Source organism: Ascaphus truei, chromosome 3 (genome assembly GCF_040206685.1).
Source record: "Ascaphus truei isolate aAscTru1 chromosome 3, aAscTru1.hap1, whole genome shotgun sequence".
Classification (NCBI taxonomy): domain Eukaryota; kingdom Metazoa; phylum Chordata; class Amphibia; order Anura; family Ascaphidae; genus Ascaphus; species Ascaphus truei.
Window position 1 is genome coordinate 33474227 of NC_134485.1, and position 18506 is coordinate 33492732.

Below are 18506 nucleotides of genomic sequence, written 5' to 3' on the forward strand. Positions count from 1 at the left end.
TTTTTAGTAAATTTAACTGGTGTTGGTAGTTCTGCCAAATACGTGAAGAACTCAATTAATTCGTTTTCAGTTCCCTCCCAGATGATGAAGAGGTTGTCTATATAACGACAGTAAAATAACAATTTACTAAAAAATTGCGTGCCATAGATGTGTTGTTCCTCAAAATGGGACATTTATAAATTAGCATAAGCTGGTGCTACATTGCTACCCATGGCGGTACCTGTTGTCTGCAAATAAAAATTTGTCTCGAATTTGAAGTCATTCTTGTGTAAAATAAAATGTAACACGAGCATGATATAGTCTGTTGGTGGCCCTTTTGTGTGATTCCTTTCTAATTTTTCTCTGACCACATTTAAGCCTTCTGTGTGAGGGATGATCGTGTAGACTGGTGACGTCCATGGTCACTAGTAGTATGTCTCTATCATTAAACTCAATATATCTTATTTTGTTCAGAAAATCGAATGTGTCTCTGATGTATGATCTCCCCTTTATCAATAATGGCTGTAAAAATGTGTCTACAAACATAGATAAAGGTTGGTTGATGGAATTCGTGGCCGATATTATCGGTCCTCCTGGGGGGTTGTGTAAACTCTTATGTATCTTTGGTAACAGATATAATACTGGACGGCGTGGGTGCTCCATTGTTAAGAATTCCATCTCCTTTTCTGTAAGCCATGTATTGCCCAAATCCAATTGTAAAATATTTTTTATTTCTTCTTGATATGAATTTGTTGGGTCATGTGTTAGTTTGATATAACAGTTAGTGTCTGCTAGTTGCCTATAGGCTTCTGTCCTGTATTGCTCATAGTTTTGAAGAACTTGTGCCCCTCCTTTGTGTGCTCTTTTTAAGATAATTGTGGGGTTGTCGGCCAATTGTTTGAAACACTTTTTTTGACTAATGTTAAGGTTGTAATGGATATGATGCCTTTTCTTAAAATATGCCGTTTCTTTAGTCAAACCTTGTGTGGCTGCTGGTGGCTGCTGCTGTTGCATCCCGTTGTCCTGTTAAGGAAAAAAGATTTTAGATTTAATTTCCTTTCCATCTTAAAAAGTTCCACCTCTAACTCAAATCTGTTAGCTGTAGTGGTGGGTACAAATGAGGGACCTCTAGTAAGAACCTCTAATTCTGTTTTGGACAGTGAGTAATCAGAGAGATTGATAACAAGGCTGTGCACACTACTTATTGCCGGGGTCTTAAGATGGGTGGTGACCGTGGGTTTGTGTCTCCCCCTCCTTGTCTTTTTTCTTTTGCCTTTGTTCCCGTCCCTCTTCCTCCGCCTAAAAAAGAAGAAGAGCTGGAGGGTCCTGATGTCTGTCCCCGTGTCTCATCAGCAGATGAACTAGCCTCTTGGTCACTGGAAAGATTTTCTCCTCTTTTTTTAATCTTTTTTGCCTTTCCTTTATTTGTGAATCTGGTGCGTTTATCTTGCTTAGTCCATACGTATACACTATTTTCTTTGTAGTCTCCTACTACTGTTTTGAACTTTTGTTTCTTAAAATTGACTAAATCCTCCTTAAATTTTTGTAGTTTAGTTTTTAATTCATCCAATAATTTGAGGGTCACTTTGATGCTTGTGTTCTATAGTGATCTCAAGTTTAAGAATCTCATGTCTAGTATTGGATAATTTTTTCCCTGTTTCTTCTATAACTAATACCATTACATCCAAGGAGGCTTTGTTCAATATTTTGCACCAGTTCTCACAGAATATTGGATTATCTATGCCAATGGGTAGGACGGTTTCGGATCCTGAACCCTCTGTGGATAAGTCTTTGTTTGCTCCGGCATTGTGACGTCACATTGCCATTGTGACACATAGCCAGAAGCCGTCGGAGCCCAGGTAAGGGACCTTACAGAAGCCCTTGCACTCCCCCGGCATTTAATTTACGTGCCTTCAGGAAGGGCCACCCCCAGATTGCGTACCCCTGCCTTAGAACATCCTTTTCTCATTGTGCCTGCCTGCAGCTCCACCTTAATTATAGCATTAATGGATCCCTTTAGGTGGAGCAAATAGCCTGGAGGAATAGGGTTTATTTTTGGGTCTGAGAATACTGTAACACAATCTGCCATGGCTGTAATGAAGGGTGACCAGCATTACCATATCAAGCAAATACAACTATCAAGACAGTGTTGCGCGATAACTGAATGGCTGAATTGACAGGGAGTACCCTGTCCACCCACCCCACTGTGCATCTGCTTTGCCCCAAAGGCGCACAGCCTGATGGGGCTCCACAAGAGTGGCACCCCTCTGCAAAGGACCAGCGTGCAAAGGGTTAACATTTGCTTGTTCTCTGTGGAACGTTAACCCCACCCACTGGAATGCTAACGAGCCATAAGGACACAAAGAGCTTTTGTTCACAGCTGCATTGCATCTCAGCCACCCACCCCACTGTGCATCTGCTTTGCCCCAAAGGCGCACAGCCTTTGGTGCAGCCAAAGGGTGTGAACCGTTTGCTGCCGTTCGCTGATGTTGGTTGATGTTAAAGCTGCTCTATTTCTATCTGAAACTCCTATGCCCTTCATCCCCTGTACCCAATTTTCCAGCTCTATCTGTCCTATGAAATTTCTGTGAATTCACTGTATAACCTCTGTTCTTTTAATGTAACCATGTATTTTTTATAACTCTGTGCCCAGGACATACTTGAAAATGAGCGGTATATCTCAATGTATTACTTCCTGGTAAAACATGTTTATACATAAATAAATAAATAAATAAAAGACCCAATACTGCTGGTTTGTGTTAGGCAAGGCAACATTAAAAAGGGGACAAAATTAGCAAAATGTTTTGGGCATCAAAACAGGTGCCGAGCTGGGCATGGGTACCACATTTACCATTTTGAATATAGAGCTGCAGTATTTCAAGGGTAACATGACTTTGGGTCACTTATTTCATAGTGGTTATTGACAGACGGGGTCCGTTACATAAACCCACTTTTATGTATTCTGGCCCAAAAAGGGTTTAGGCATCAAAACTGGTGTCAAACTGGGATTTACCAATTTGAATACGTTTATGCAGTATTGCAAGGGTTAAATTACTTTGAATAACCTATTTCACACTGTTTGACAACAAGGTAAAGTCCCTTACACAAAACCTACTTGCATTTAACTTGGTTCAAAATGAATTTGGGCATCCACATATGTGCCACACTTGGCACGGGTGCCAAATCATAACAATATGAATAAGTAGCTGTAGTGCTTCAAGGGTTAAATTAATTTGTGCCACCACTTTCACAGTGGCTATCTACAGAAGGGGGTCCCTTACATTAACCCACTTGCATTTGGCCTGGCCCAAAAAGAATGTGAGTATTAAGGCAGGTCCCAATTAGAATAAGTCCTGCAATATTTCAAGGATTAAATTACTTTGGACCACATATTTCCCATTGATTATCCACAGAATGAGATCCCCTATATAACTCTCATTTGCACTTTCACTGGTTCAAAAAGGGTATGGGCATCAAAACAGGTGTCAAACTGGGATTTGAGGCCTATGTTTAACAATTTGGATAAGTAGCTGTTGTGTTTCAAAGGTTACATGACTTTGAGCCTAGTTCAAAGTGGCTATCCACAGTGGTAGGTCCTTACATAAAACCAACTTTTATTTAGCATATCACAAAAACAGTATAGGCAGTAGAACAGGGGTCAAACCGGGGGGCTGGGTGCCAATATTTAACAATTTGAATAGGATCAAAAAGGGGTTGGGCATCAGCTCAGATGACTAATTGGGCAAAGGTATTATTGGAAAATTGTATTTTCTTGTACTTATTAAAAAATGAGTAATGTAATTAACAATTACATTTTATATACTGTAGCGAGTCATAACTACATCATAGTGCGCAGTAAGCACCATTGCACAAAGGATTTTTACACCACACAGACTCTACATCAATAGGCTTACAATCTATATTTTTGGTACCCGAAGCACAGGGAGCTAAAGTGAATTGCCCAAGGTTACAAGTTGCTGACGCCCCGATTTGAACCAAGCTCGTCCTGCTTCAAACTCAGTGCCATTGTTTTCAGAATATCTTACATTCTAGATCCACAAATGTTGACCTCCTTGTCTGGGTCAGCCACAAATATGTAGAATTAAAGAATTTCAATGTCTTACATTTTTAAACAAACATTTTGCATTTTGTTCTTTAGCTTAAAACATTTCTGCAGAATTGGAAGGCTGTAGTGCCTCAATTTATGGTTAATTTATGATATGTGTTTTACAGCCTTTGAAGAGATTATTCTCCATAAATACTTCACACTCTTTTTGCTTTCTTTAAATAGGGTTAATATTTGTTCTGTATTAGATTTGCATTGCTTACCACTTATACAGTTGTAGCAAGACTTACTGTCTTCGGTACCCTGACAAGGTGCGAGATTCCACAAGAGGGAACACTTTGTTTACCGTGGTCTGACCGCATTCTGACTGTGGTCTAACCATCTGACCAACAGAATTCTTTGTGGAGTTTATTTATTTAATTGCAATTCAGAATGTGGCCGGTAGATGGCACACTGAATATCTCAGTCCATGAATCCAGCGCATGTGCTGTCTACAAAGACACACACAAAACAAAAAGAGAACAGAATGGCAGCAGCTGCAGCAACTATCAGCACATACAGAACACCAAACACACATCCAGTGGTGACATCAACAAATAGGTCTATGAATCCTGCATGGGCTTCCATGTTTGCCACCTCTGGCTTGTAATGTCCTCAGCAGTTTTAGTGTCAGTGCTATTGCCCAGTTCAGTTACAGTATGTGAAAGTTTGCATTCAAATTACTGTATATGCCTTTTAATATTCTTTATATCCAAAAGAGGGGTAGTGGTGCACTCAAAGATAATAATTACTAGATAATAGGAGGTGTGTATTCCTCTGTATGGTGTATTGTTATACGCTCCTCTCCAGTGTGATATTGACACGTGACTAAATGATAGAAAGAGAAACAGGGAATAGGAATGGCTGTGGAAGAGCAGGGGCTTAGGGGAGGAATCTTTAAGAGGGGCTGCAGCAGCATGTAGATCCAGTCTGGGTTGGAGCCTGAGTGATCTCAGGACGGACTGGCTGAGACTTGGAGGCAGTCCCTCCTGAATGGAGGCCTAGAAGAGCATTAAGGAGCAAAGAAGGCTACCAAAACGAAAAGGATAGCATTCCCTTAGAGAGAGAGCTGAAACGGTTCGTCGTAGTTCAGGACGAGCCCCACCAGTTGGTTAACTCCCACAGTGGGTAAGAATGAAGGGATCCTTCCAATACAGGTAGTCCTCGTTATCCAACGTTTCACTTTACAACGAATGGCATTTCCATCACTTTACAATGCAACCCCAGGGGCCGTTTTTCGACGCCGGAATGCGTTATCCAACGCTCACCGCCACTGATTAACATGGGACTCGCTTTACAGCGGTTTCACTGTCCAACGCTACTCCCAGAACAGATTCCGTTGGATAACCGAGGACTGCCTGTAAAGACAAGGGTACTGAAGGCTTTTTGAAGAAAAAGCCTGCCACAGTTACAGATATTACAAATGATAGAAATAAGAGCTCCAACATTGAGTTATCCCCAACACACAGTTCCCCTCATAACACGGGAACAGGGAGATAGAGGGAAGACATTGGTATATGACTGTGCAGCATTTTAATACAGAGTAATACTACATACATCCCCCCGATTGAGGATCACGTTAAGTCTGCCTATCAGTCATAATAAGAGGCTTATATAAACACGTTTATTATTTGAGGCCAGGTATCATGACCTATTATCTGAATCTTTGGGACGCATGCTCAGTACTTGGGTTCAGAGAAAGTGGGGGGTACAGTGGCCTGTACTCCAAAGAAAATTCACTCAAATGCACACTACCTAAATTTACACATGCACACAGCCGGAGTGAGCAAGCAAGCCCACCACTTCACTGATTAGCCTAATAAATATTGAATATCGTAGGGGCTATTGATATCAGGATTATAACTTTATACTGGCAGTATGGCCTCCTAATCAGGTCGTGACCTACTCCAAGAATACTTGCCTAACCACTACCCTTATTTTTATATATAACGGCTAATCTAGCTGACAAGTACTGTACTAAAATAGCCCCATGAAGGGGGCTGACATCATCAACACGCGTCCAACGCGCGTTTCCCTCCTACTACGGAGCTTCCTCAGGGACAACCCTAGCAGCCTCCTATTCTCCAGTTGTAATAATATACTGGAGCATTTAAACATTAGAGACTGCCTGTCTGCACGTGTCACTCTATTTAATTTATTTTTAAACGTTATCACATTTTCACTTTGGTAATATATATTTTAAGTACTTGTTATTAAAGGTTAAATTTTAAATTTAGGTAGTGTGCATTTGAGTGAATTTTCTTTGGAGTACAGGCCACTGTACCCCCCACTTTCTCTGATTCACTTCAGTTCACAGTTGCACCTACTTTTCATTATCAATTGAATTTATTATTATTAACATTATTTACACAATTAGTATGGTCTAGTTGATCACTCCCTTATCCCCCTTTTTTTTTTGTACGTGGGTTCACACTGTTATAACGTGGAGTGAGTAAGACTTTGGCCCCCAACTTCATGTATATAAACTAGTCTATGGGAAATAAAAAGAGGTTACAGGTACAAAATCCCATGACACGGCTCCCCACAAAATGGAACTCACAAGCAAAATAACAGTCAGGGAGAAACTCATTAAAAAAAAAAAAAAGCGTCACCACTCCACGAGTTGCTGCTTCATACAGTAGTATATACAAAATGCTGAAAAGTATGTATTACATTCCTTTTTTTCTTTCAAGTTGTAACCTCTGACATGAGGTTACATGGTAGTTGCATTCCCCCTCCTCCACTGTGACTGGAAGAGGAGGAAGGTGACTCTGAGGGGCAGGGTGAGGACTTGAGGATATTGTTCACTGCTCCTGTGAGTATCATTGTCTGTCTGTCAACAAAAAATAAACCGGCACCTACTGTAAAACAAATCCAAAAATATACTGCGAAAAAACCTGACCATATGTAAAGTCCAGTCCTGTTGAACTAGGGGTCTTCTGGTGAGTCTTGATGGTTGTCTCACAACATGTGGAAAGAAAACCAGAGACCAATCATAGTGGGTAACTATAAACTATAAACGCTATAAATGAACTGCTGATAAAACAAACAAAACTTACAAGACCAACACACATTAAACGCATAGACAAACACTAACACTAAACTACACAACACCTAGTGATGAGCCCAAAAATGACTGATTTATTAAATACACTTCAAAATAAATTATAACATACACAGGGAATATGACGTGAGAACTCTGATCCTTAAGGGAAAAATTGAAATCCTACTTACAGCAAGCAAGATTCAAATAAGCATGGTAGATAGTAATTTTCCAAGGGTCAAAGTCCACATCAGCAGACTTGCTACTCGCTCTCTGGTTAGCTTGTCCCGCCACAGCATGTACTGCTGCTCTCGGGTAGTCCCCGATGATAACACTGCTTGGGCTGGGCTTCACCACTATGCCCACATGCAGCCGCTCCGTGTACTGACTACTGACACTTCCCTAGTTGAGCACACACATGCAGAAGTGTATATCAAACTGCTAGCCCTGCTCTCCACAGATTCTGCAGATGTCCAATTTCATCAAATTCCACAACCCTACGCATTTCGTGAAAGAGTTCACTTCCTCAGGGGCATGATAAGTGCATTGGTATAACTGATATATATATATATATATATATATATATATATATATATATATACACCCTAATCTTATCATTAACAATTGGTAATTATAAGATTAGGGTATATATATCAGCTAATAATAGAGTTGAATTTAAATAATATATTGTTATATCAACTATTATACTGTATAGTATGCTGTGACAGAAATAAAAAATATTACTCATCGTAACATTTTATCAAGCAATGAAAAATAAAAATTACATACTGTACATCTCTCAATGCAACTTCACTTACAGTATTCTGTGCAGTAAGGAAATAAGTACAGTAGGTTATGTGGATAGCCCCTGTAAAATAGGCTCTCAGAGGATTCCCTTCCCAGCTCACAGTTGTTGATAGTGGATTGGGTTGTCATCAGGTGTCACTTAATCAAATGTCAGGTAACACGGGATATCAAGATTAAAAGCGTGATATTTATTAACATATAATAAACAAAAGTAGGCACTTACAAATAAATAAATGCACTTGTAGGCTCGCAGCAGCGTCCCTCAGCGTTCTGTTTGTGGTAAATCCCTACTTCCGCATCCGAAGGATGAGGCCGCAAACAGCTGCTTTGGTGGGCTACGGTGGCCGACTACATACAAAAGACCTCCACAGAACTACGCGTTTCGCTGGTAAGCTTCGTCAGGTTCTTGATAGCCCTTGTTACCTGACGTTTGATTGAGTGACATCTAATGACAACCCAATTCACTATCAACAACTGTGAGCTGGGATGGGAATCCTCTGAGTGCCCTCACTCACATATGACCATGTGAGTGCATTTGTACTTATTAGTATTGATCACCAGTTTCTCACCAATATATTATATTGGCACCGACCCTGGCATTTCTTTTATCTTTGAGAGAATCAAATGCCCCATCCATCTGAGAAACAGCCAGAATTGCACAGAGAAGATTGTCTTTTTTATGCACTCACTCACACATGGCCGTGTGAGTGTATGTATTATCATTATTATTATCACCACCACCACCACCACTCTTGTTCCCACAACCCTCTCACCACCTCCACCAGTTATCTTTCCCTTTCCCTACCCCTGTGTTCCTCATTTTGTCTATCAAGACCATTAACTGACTTTTTGACTGAGTATTATTTATCAGTTATTGATTATTTCTATCTCAATCTTTGTTTTTTGCGCTCACCATTATTTACTTACCTACATTGTGCGAGGATCCTGGGATGTTCCTTTTCTTTGGTCGAGCAGCAGCAAAGACTTGGGGCCAGTATTTTTATATTTATTTCCTACTACTTTCTATTGGGTTGATCCCCTATTGTTAATTAATTCAGGTAGCGCCCCAGTTCTTCCTCTATATGTAATGATATAATGTTATCTCAGCTTCCAGAGATGGTCCCAGTAAACAGGTCAATGAGGCCCGTTCAAACACTGCTCCACCATGTATTGCTCCACTTGTATTAGCAGTTTAGTACAGTTACATATGACTCCTGATTTAAACGCTGATGTTTCCCACATCTTTCCACATGGTGATATTAGGCAGTCCCACTCACATTTTAACACAAAGGCCGTTGGAACTTTTGAAAAAATGGCAATGCTCACACCCTGTCACATAAGGAGATAGTCCAAGCCCATCTCAGCACAATGACTGCCTGGTATAGCTGTAAAAAAACAATACTCACCATCTCTCATGTTGAGAGAAAGTCCAAGCCCAATGTGCCAATTACATTGTTGGACTGCAGCTTCTTCTGGGACGTATTTTAAAGGGAAACCAACACCTATGCTTAGTTAGTTTCAATAGGCGAATCAATATACAAGTCACTTTACATTTAAAAATATATTACCTACATAATCCTTTTCTATATATCTCCCTTAAAAGAGAGGGAGAGGGAGAGGGAGACGACAATTGAGATATTTGTGGGAATAATTAATTATAGGTGTCAACATAGGTGTAATTAAACACTACTACAAAAAGCAGTGTAAGTTATTTTCCTCATTCAAAATAACTTAAACTGCTTTTTATAGCAGTGTTTAATTACACCTTTGTGTCACACATGTAATGATTGCCTTACCGCATAAGAATCCATTTTCTTCAGAAATAATGCATGGTACAGTAAGATGTCTACCAGTTCAACTTCCCCCAGGAACGTACAGTTTGGGTTCCTCCAGGAACTACTGTAATGCCCTTGAGAAAAAAAATATTTTCTAATTGATTAAAAATGAAACTCCATATTTTCACAAATGAAACTCCATATTTTCACCTCTTCATACCCCCCACACCCCAGATGCAATAAAAATTAAAAACACCATCCAAAATCTATTTTCACTTCTAGTACTGTGTTCTTTCAACTTTTGCTAATTACAACATCCTAGCCTGTATGATTATCCATGCAGAAACAAACATATTTTGATTGTGAAGCATTTGGACTACGAATTCACCTGTCAGTTATATGTATTTTATATGCACATTTGAAACGTTTGCAAACAAATACCCTAAAGTTGATATTTTTTTATTAGATCTATAAAAGAGCATTACTAATGTTTAAGAAATGGCTAATGTGTCAGAAGCACTTATCTCAATTTTAAATGGGTTGACAAATAGTTTAAAGAAATGTTTTAAAACTTTCTGACAAACATCATCAGCAAAGAATTAGCTTACCATATACTTCAGAGATTTGTTTTCCCAAAGAGTTGAACAGAAGGTCATGTAACATGTGGCATCAGTGTCGTAATTACAGGGGCGAGCTTTTCAAAAGCAGTTACTAAAAATTATTTCAAAACATTCAAATTCATTTTGTCAAGACTCGTAAAAATTTTGTTTTTTTTCTTCAACGTGTTTCACATTTAAATATTCTCCTTAATAGAGCAATATGTGATGATATAATTAAAAAAAAAATAACTGCTGTAAAGTATTTTGCTCTCTACTGGAATTTTTGCAATATGTCAGAGCACTCTAGACATCAGCCTTTATATGTCAATTTTTGCAAGAGTAGACAACTTGGACTGGTTTAATTAGCCTAATCTTAATACACATAACAACAGATTTCTCAAAAAGTGATCAAATGTAAATCATATAGTATTATTTATCCCGTTATTGGTAATAATGCAGAAATTGTAACAGTAGAAAATAAAATGAAGTAGAATATGATTTGCACCATGTATTGCTGTTTGCCGCACAGTTAATGAACGAGTAGTGTTTCAGAATACAGAACTAGAATGAGAATGAAAAAAAAAAGGATGAATCAGACACCCAAACAGAGAAATATACGATAATATTATAAAGTATCTTGCCTTTGCCCTGGGTTTTTCCCTGGCTCGTTTTCTGTTTTTGTATCCTGTACAAAAAACATTTATGCCACAAATTCTAAACTTCATTGCAGAAGATGAAATCGGATCCTGGGAAAGATGCTTCAAAAAAGTTCTCAGCTGCCAAGGTGCTACAGTACAGTACAGTTCAGTACCTGTGGTTTCTCCAGCTCAAATTTGGCTTTCCCAGGAAAGTCATTTGGATTTTCCCAGATTATGTTTTTCTTTCCAGGCAACGTCATCAAAATAAGCTTTGACCACATTAAACCTATCGTCCATATTTTCCCTGAAATAAATGCTGACTACATTATAGTGAAAATGATACAGGAAAAAAAATTATGTTTCCTGTGAAAATCCCACATTTTAAGGCCGCACATACAGTGAATTGATCTGCATGATTATTTCATTTCCAGCATAGTTAATATTAAAGACTTATTAAAGACTTTAGTTCAACTGTCAGGTTTGCAAATTACTTGATACAGTATACAGTACATAAAAAATATTTTCAAATGGAGACAGATGACTCTTTTGGAAAAATAACGATTTGATTCATCATCATGCAGGTAGTTCATGAATCATGCAACCTCAAAGAATATTATTCAAATGGTTAGAGTAGGTACTGTAGAGATGTGCAGATATGTTGCATGAGTAAGTGAATTTTGTGAATTTCACCCTTTTCAGTTCTGCGAAAAAGTTTGCTTTGATCCCAAAGTTTGCATCAAGTTCACTGAAAGCTAATAATTCAATGGTCATTGTATGTTCAATTCATTTCAAATACTTTCAAACCTGTAAAACCCCTTTTATACAACCCTTTGACAATTTAATCTGTTAGGTTATAACATTTGGATCAAAATGATCAAAAACTACAGTATTTGCCAGATTTGTTAACTTTAGAATGTTTTCACAAAATTGCAAGAAAGCTAATTTCAACAGACTTGCAAATAATAATAATAATAATAATAATAATAACATGTTCTTGTATAGCGCTGCTAGTTTTACATGGTGCTTTACAGAGACATTTTGTAGTCATAGGCCCTGCCCTCTGGAGCTTAATATCTATGTTTTTGGTGCCTGAGGCGCAAGGAGATAAAGTGACTTGCCCAAGGTCACAAGGAGCCTGCTTCAAACTCAGTGCCAGTCAGTGTCTTACTCACTGAGCCACTCCTTCTCCCTACATCTCTAAGTGTATGTCTAAACAGAATAGCTGACATGATTAATATGCAGTAAACAAGTACTGTAAAGTGAATGTGATTGTCCCAATAAACCTTAATTGGAAAATACATTAAGATTTGGGACTTACTGTGTGAATTTACAGCTTAGGTTCTCCTTTTAATGATATATATGATCACATGAGATAAATCATTATTTTTTCTAATTTACATTTTTATCTTTTCTGTTTATCTTTAGGCAGCACCTCTCAGAATCTGAGTCCCTCATTAGAATTTTGTTACACAGGACATGCATGAAATAAAATACATATATATCAATGTACCTGTGTTGGCAGACATTTTATAGTTTAACGTTCTAGCAGCCATATCGGTCCAGGAGGAATGCTGATTTATTGTAGTTGGTGATACCTTTAGCGGACAAACTGTTTTTAGAGATTAAATGTGAGTGTGCAGAGCATTTGAAATCTCACATGTTCTTTTGCACTTGAAGAAGAAACCTATGAGGTTTTGAATTCTCTTCTTCACTTATGAGGTTTCAAAAATATATTGCTTTCAAGGTAAGGTATATTGACGATATACTTATCTTACGGAAGGTCAGCAAAAACAATTTACATTTTTTTCTAAACTCTAACTTTCATAATGTAAAAATGACAAAAGAAAAACCCCATCGAAATACTACAAAAAATCACTAGGTTAATAGATACCTATAATAGACATTGGAGGGATATGATTGGGATTATGGCACCAGCACATCATTTTAGATTATCACGATTTGAAAGATGTACTAAACCTCAACTTAAGCATACAGGTGGAGTATTATTTAACTTCATTTTGGGGGAATGGAAACTGCAGTGGAATGGAGCATAAGGATTGCTTTTGAATGGGATGCCCACTGCATTAATCCTATTAGGCTGCACCAGTCTGGAAAAGCTGCAAAAAGAGAGCAGAGAGAAGAGGCCCTCTCTCTGTGTCTCTTGCAGAGCTTTTGTCAAATATAAAATTACATTTTTATTTGCAATAAACACAGTAGGATTGAAGCTGGGGATTTTGTGAGCTGAACCACATTACTTTCAGGTCCAGGGACCACTGCTTCCTGCAGTACAGGCTCCAGTATGAGGTATGTAAACACAAATGTGTATTAATAAAGGGATAATTATACTGCGTACATCAGATAAAATATAACAAGCGTTTGGTATATAAACACTGGTTACCACTCGGCGACAGCTGGTGTGGAAGTCAGATGTTAGCTTCTTACAGCAGGTATTGCATACAGCAGCTACGGAGCAGGGCTCTCATAGGATCATCAGGCGGTCGGCGTCTCCACAGGGGGTGCCCTCCAGAACAGCTGGGCTCCGCACTACGAGATGGTGCTCAGTGGGTCCACCGATAGTCCTGACTCAACTGGAGCAGCTCGTGAGGTTCTGCAATCAGGACTGCTGCACACGGGGGTGAGCCTGATGGCTGCAGGAGCAACCTCCGCGTGCACCGCTACCTCTCCGTCACGGGACGCTGCGTGATGACGTCACCTTCTCAGCGACAGAATATTCCAGAATATTTTTAATTATTTATATTTTCTTTTTAGATAGGATGTTTTTTGTCTTATATGCTAAATAAAGTTGTTGTTATATAAAAAATGCTTGTATTTCCCCAGCTAGATATATCACTGCCTATCCCAGACGTTTGATTGGCCTTTTACTTATTGGCTGACCAATGGGATCCACTTGAGAGGTATATAAGACCTCTGGGTAATGGTAATATTAATCCCTGAAGAAGTACTTAGTTCTACGAAACGCGTTGGATTATTAATGGTTTTATGCCAATTGCCACTTTCATTGGTAGCATTATCGGCTTTGCCCTAGTCACTACCACCTTTGTGTGATAATTTGGGCTTTCCAGTGACTCTGATACACTCCTGCAGATCGGTATACTGTCGCTGAGAAGGTGACGTCATCACGCAGCGTCCCGTGACGGAGAGGTAGCGGTGCACGCAGAGGTTGCTCCTGCAGCCATCAGACATTACGTCATCACGCTGTGTGCATCCTTTACGGCCGGGGAGCACATGTAGTGATTTGAAGGCCTTACTCTGATGCCAGATTTTAACTGGATGTTTTCGAGTGAACCGAGTGAACCGGAGGGATTGCGCTGTTCGTGAAATCTACTCCAACCTGCTTTGGACTCTCTGCTGCGGTTTGGACACTCCTTGGTGGTGATTATATATCACATACTGCTTATACAGCTAAACCCCGTTATAACGCGGGTCTCGGGGTCCACCCCGAGACCACCGCGTTACTAACGGGGTCGCGGAAAAAAAAAATGGCCGCCGCTTTAATGCAGATTCATCCCGCGGGACAGGAGATGGGAGCGGGCATGTCCCTCCGCTCCCTGCTTCCCCCTGTCACCGCGGGACAGCCCGCGGGGCAGGAGATGGGAGCGGGGATGTCCCTCCGGTCCCCGCTTCCCCCTGTCACCGCGTGACAGGCCGCGGGGCAGGAAATGGGAGCGGGCATGTCCCGCCGCTCCCCGCTTCCCCCTGTCACCGCAGGACAGCCCGCGGGGAAGGAGATGGGAGCGGGGATGTCCCTCCGGTCCCCGCTTACCTCTGATCCCTCCACGTGCCCGGTGCTCCCGCTGCCTGCATGGAGGTGGTAGCGGGGGTTTCTTCTCCCCACTGCTGTCCCTGGCGCTCCCGCTGCCTGCGCGGGAGGAGGGGGGGAGCGGGTGGTGGTGCTGGTCGTGGCCTTTCCTCTGCTCCGACCCCGCCCCCCGTCTGTGTAGAGTGAGAGAGTGTGTGTGTGTATGTATATATGGGAGAGGATGTGTGTGTGTGTATATGGGTGTGTGTATGTGTGTGTAAGTGTCTGTGAGTGTGTGTAAGTGTCTGAGTGTGTGTGTAAGTGTGTGTAAGTGTCTGTGAGTGTGTGTAAGTGTGTGCAGTGTGTGTGCAGTGTGCAGTGTGTGTGCAGTGTGTCAGTGTGTGCAGTGTGAGCAATGAGCAGTGTGTGTGCAGTGTGCAGTGTGTGTGCAGTGTGTCAGTGTGTGCAGTGTGTCAGTGTGTGCAGTGTGAGCAATGAGCAGTGTGTGTGCAGTGTGCAGTGTGTGTGCAGTGTGTCAGTGTGTGCAGTGTGAGCAATGAGGAGTGTGTGTGCAGTGTACAGTGTGTGTGCAGTCTGTGAGTGTGTGTAAGTGTGTGTAAGTGTGTGTGAGTGTCTGTGAGTGTCTAAGTGTGTGTAAGTGTCTGAATGTGTGAGAGTGTGTGTGAGTGTGTGTGAGTGTCTGTGAGTGTGTGTAAGTGTGTGCAGTGTTCAGTGTGTGTGCAGTGTGCAGTGGGTGTGCAGTGTGTCAGTGTGTGCAGTGTGAGCAATGAGCAGTGTGTGTGCAGTGTGCAGTGTGTGTGCAGTGTGTCAGTGTGTGCAGTGTGAGCAATGAGCAGTGTGTGTGCAGTGTGCAGTGTGTGTGCAGTGTGTCAGTGTGTGCAGTGTGAGCAATGAGCAGTGTGTGTGCAGTGTGCAGTGCGTGTGCAGTGTGTCAGTGTGTGCAGTGTGAGCAATGAGCAGTGTGTGTGCAGTGTGCAGTGTGTGTGCAGTGTGTCAGTGTGTGCAGTGTGCAGTGTGTGTGCAGTGTGTCCGTGTGTGCAGTGTGAGCAATGAGCAGTGTGTGTGCAGTGTGCAGTGTGTGTGCAATGTGTCAGTGTGTGCAGTGTGAGCAATGAGCAGTGTGTGTGCAGTGTGCAGTGTGTGTGCAGTGTGTGCAGTGTGAGCAATGAGAGTGTGTGTGCAGTGTGCAGTGTGTGTGCAGTGGGTGTGCAGTGTGTCAGTGTGTGCAGTGTGAGCAATGAGCAGTGTGTGTGCAGTGTGCAGTGTGTGTGCAGTGTGTCAGTGTGTGCAGTGTGAGCAATGAGCAGTGTGTGTGCAGTGTGCAGTGTGTGTGCAGTGTGTCAGTGTGTGCAGTGTGAGCAATGAGCAGTGTGTGTGCAGTGTGCAGTGCGTGTGCAGTGTGTCAGTGTGTGCAGTGTGAGCAATGAGCAGTGTGTGTGCAGTGTGCAGTGTGTGTGCAGTGTGGCAGTGTGAGCAATAAGCAGTGTGTGTGCAGTGAGTGTGTGCAGTGTGTGTAGTGTGCAAAAAAAAAAAATTTACATTTTTTTTTTTTTTTTTAAACGGGAGCCACGGGAAAACCGCGTTATAACCGAATCGCGGTATAACGAGGCGCGTTATAACGGGGTTTAGCTGTATTTTACTTGTCTATTATGAGTGTTTTTAATCCCCCTTTCCACCCTTCCCCACATTAAATGTTACAGTGTTACACTATGGGGCGTGCGCTCTCTGTTTTGTCTTTCTCATATATATATATATATATATACAGTGTTCTACAATTGTATACATTTACTCGCCTGGGGCAGGTGGATTTAACCCCCAGGCGAGTAAATATTGGCCCAAGCAGCACACGTGTTTTTTTTTAAATTCCCCCGTTCGCGCTGAAATTTCCCTGCTCGCTCTAAAAAAAAAAAAAAAAAAAAAAACTCCCCCTACCTGACAGCTGATTGGCGCGCGCTCCCAGGCTTTGTGGGCGCGTGGCCAGGCTCTATATGAGCCCTCCCCCAACGAACGGCCATTCTTTCTGCCCGGAGATCTGTTGGAGGGTAAGTACTCTCCATGCTGCGCCCCTCTGCTCCTTCCCTGCGATCCCCCTGGTCCCCACATGGCTCCCAATTCCCCACCGCAGCAGCTCTCCTGTCCCCTGCTCCTGTCCCCTTCCCCTGCTCCTGTCCCCTGCTCCTGTCCCCTGCTCCTCTCCCCTCCTCCTGCTCCTGTCCCTTGCTCCTGTCCCCTTCCCCTCCTCCTGTCCACTTCCCCTCCTCCTGCTCCTGTCCCCTTCCCCTCCTCCTGTCCCCTTCCCCTCCTCGTGCTCCTGTCCCCTTCCCCTCCTCCTGCTCCTGTCCCCTTCCCCTCCTCCTGTCCCCTTCCCCTCGATCCACCGATCGATGTCCGGGGTGGGAGGACCCCGCTGCTGCAGCCCGGTTGGCTTGCGGGGGGGGGGGGCTACATTCATGATGGCGCAGCCGACGCATGAGGTGGGGGGATGTCGGCCTGGCTCCCCCCCCACGAGCTTCATGCCACCGCGGGCTGGGGGGAAGAAGCAGCCTGCAAAGCTGCTTGTCCGTGCATTGTGACATGCCGTTGAGGGGAGCAGGGCAGTGGTGGCCACGGCAGGGCTGACTGTCCCCTGGGGCGCTCGGTGAGGGATACCTCGCCACGTGCCTCCCACCCACCCTGCTGATTGGGGGGGGGTGTCGGCCTGCCCCCCCCCACACGAGCGGGAGATGGGCGCGGGTGGGTGGGGGAGGAGCGTGGTGCTGGTCGCGGCCTCTCCTCCCCTGTGTGTGTGTGTGAGAATGTGTATGTGTGTGTGAATGAATGTATGTGTGTATGGGAGTATGTGTGTGACACCAGAGGTACCCCCCCAATCAGTAACCTCCCCCCCAATCAGTAACCTCCCCCCCATTCAGTAACATCCCCCCCCAGTCAGTAACCACCCCAGTCAGTTACCTCCCCCAGTCAGTAACCCCCCCCAGTCAGTAACGCCCCCCCAGTCAGTCACCCCCCCAGTCAGTCACCCCCCCCAGTCAGTGTCAGTCACCCCCCACCCCCAGTCAGTGTCAGTCTACCCCCACCCCCAGTCAGTGTCAGTCACCCCCCCACCCCCAGTCAGTGTCAGTCACCCCCCCACCCCCAGTCAGTGTCAGTCACCCCCCACCCCCAGTCAGTGTCAGTCACCCCCCACCCCCAGTCAGTGTCAGTCACCCCCCACCCCCAGTCAGTGTCAGTCAACCCCCACCCCCTGTCAGTGTCAGTCACCCCCCCACCCCCCAGTCAGTGTCACTCACCACCCCACCCCCAGTCAGTGTCAGTCACCCCCCCACCCCCAGTCAGTGTCAGTCACCCCCCACCCCCAGTCAGTGTCAGTCACCCCCCACCCCAAGTCAGTGTCAGTCACCCCCCCACCCCCAGTCAGTGTCAGTCACCCCCCCACCCACCCAGTCACCCCTGCCCCACCCAGCCACTCACCCAGCAAGCCACTCACCCAGCCAGCCCCTCACCCAGGCTCTCTCTCTCTCTGTGTATCACCCACCCTCTGTGTGTGTCGCCCACCGTTTCTCTTCTCCTCTGTCTCCCCCACATTCTCTCCCCCCACACTCTCTCTCTCCCCCCACACTCTCTCTCTCTCCCACACCCTCACTCTCTCCCCCACACTCTCTCTCTCCCCCCCCACACTCTCTCTCTCCCCCACACTCTCTCTCTCCCCCACACTCTCTCTCTCCCCACACTCTCTCTCCCTCTCCCACACTTTATCTCTCCCCCCCACTCTCTCTCTCTCC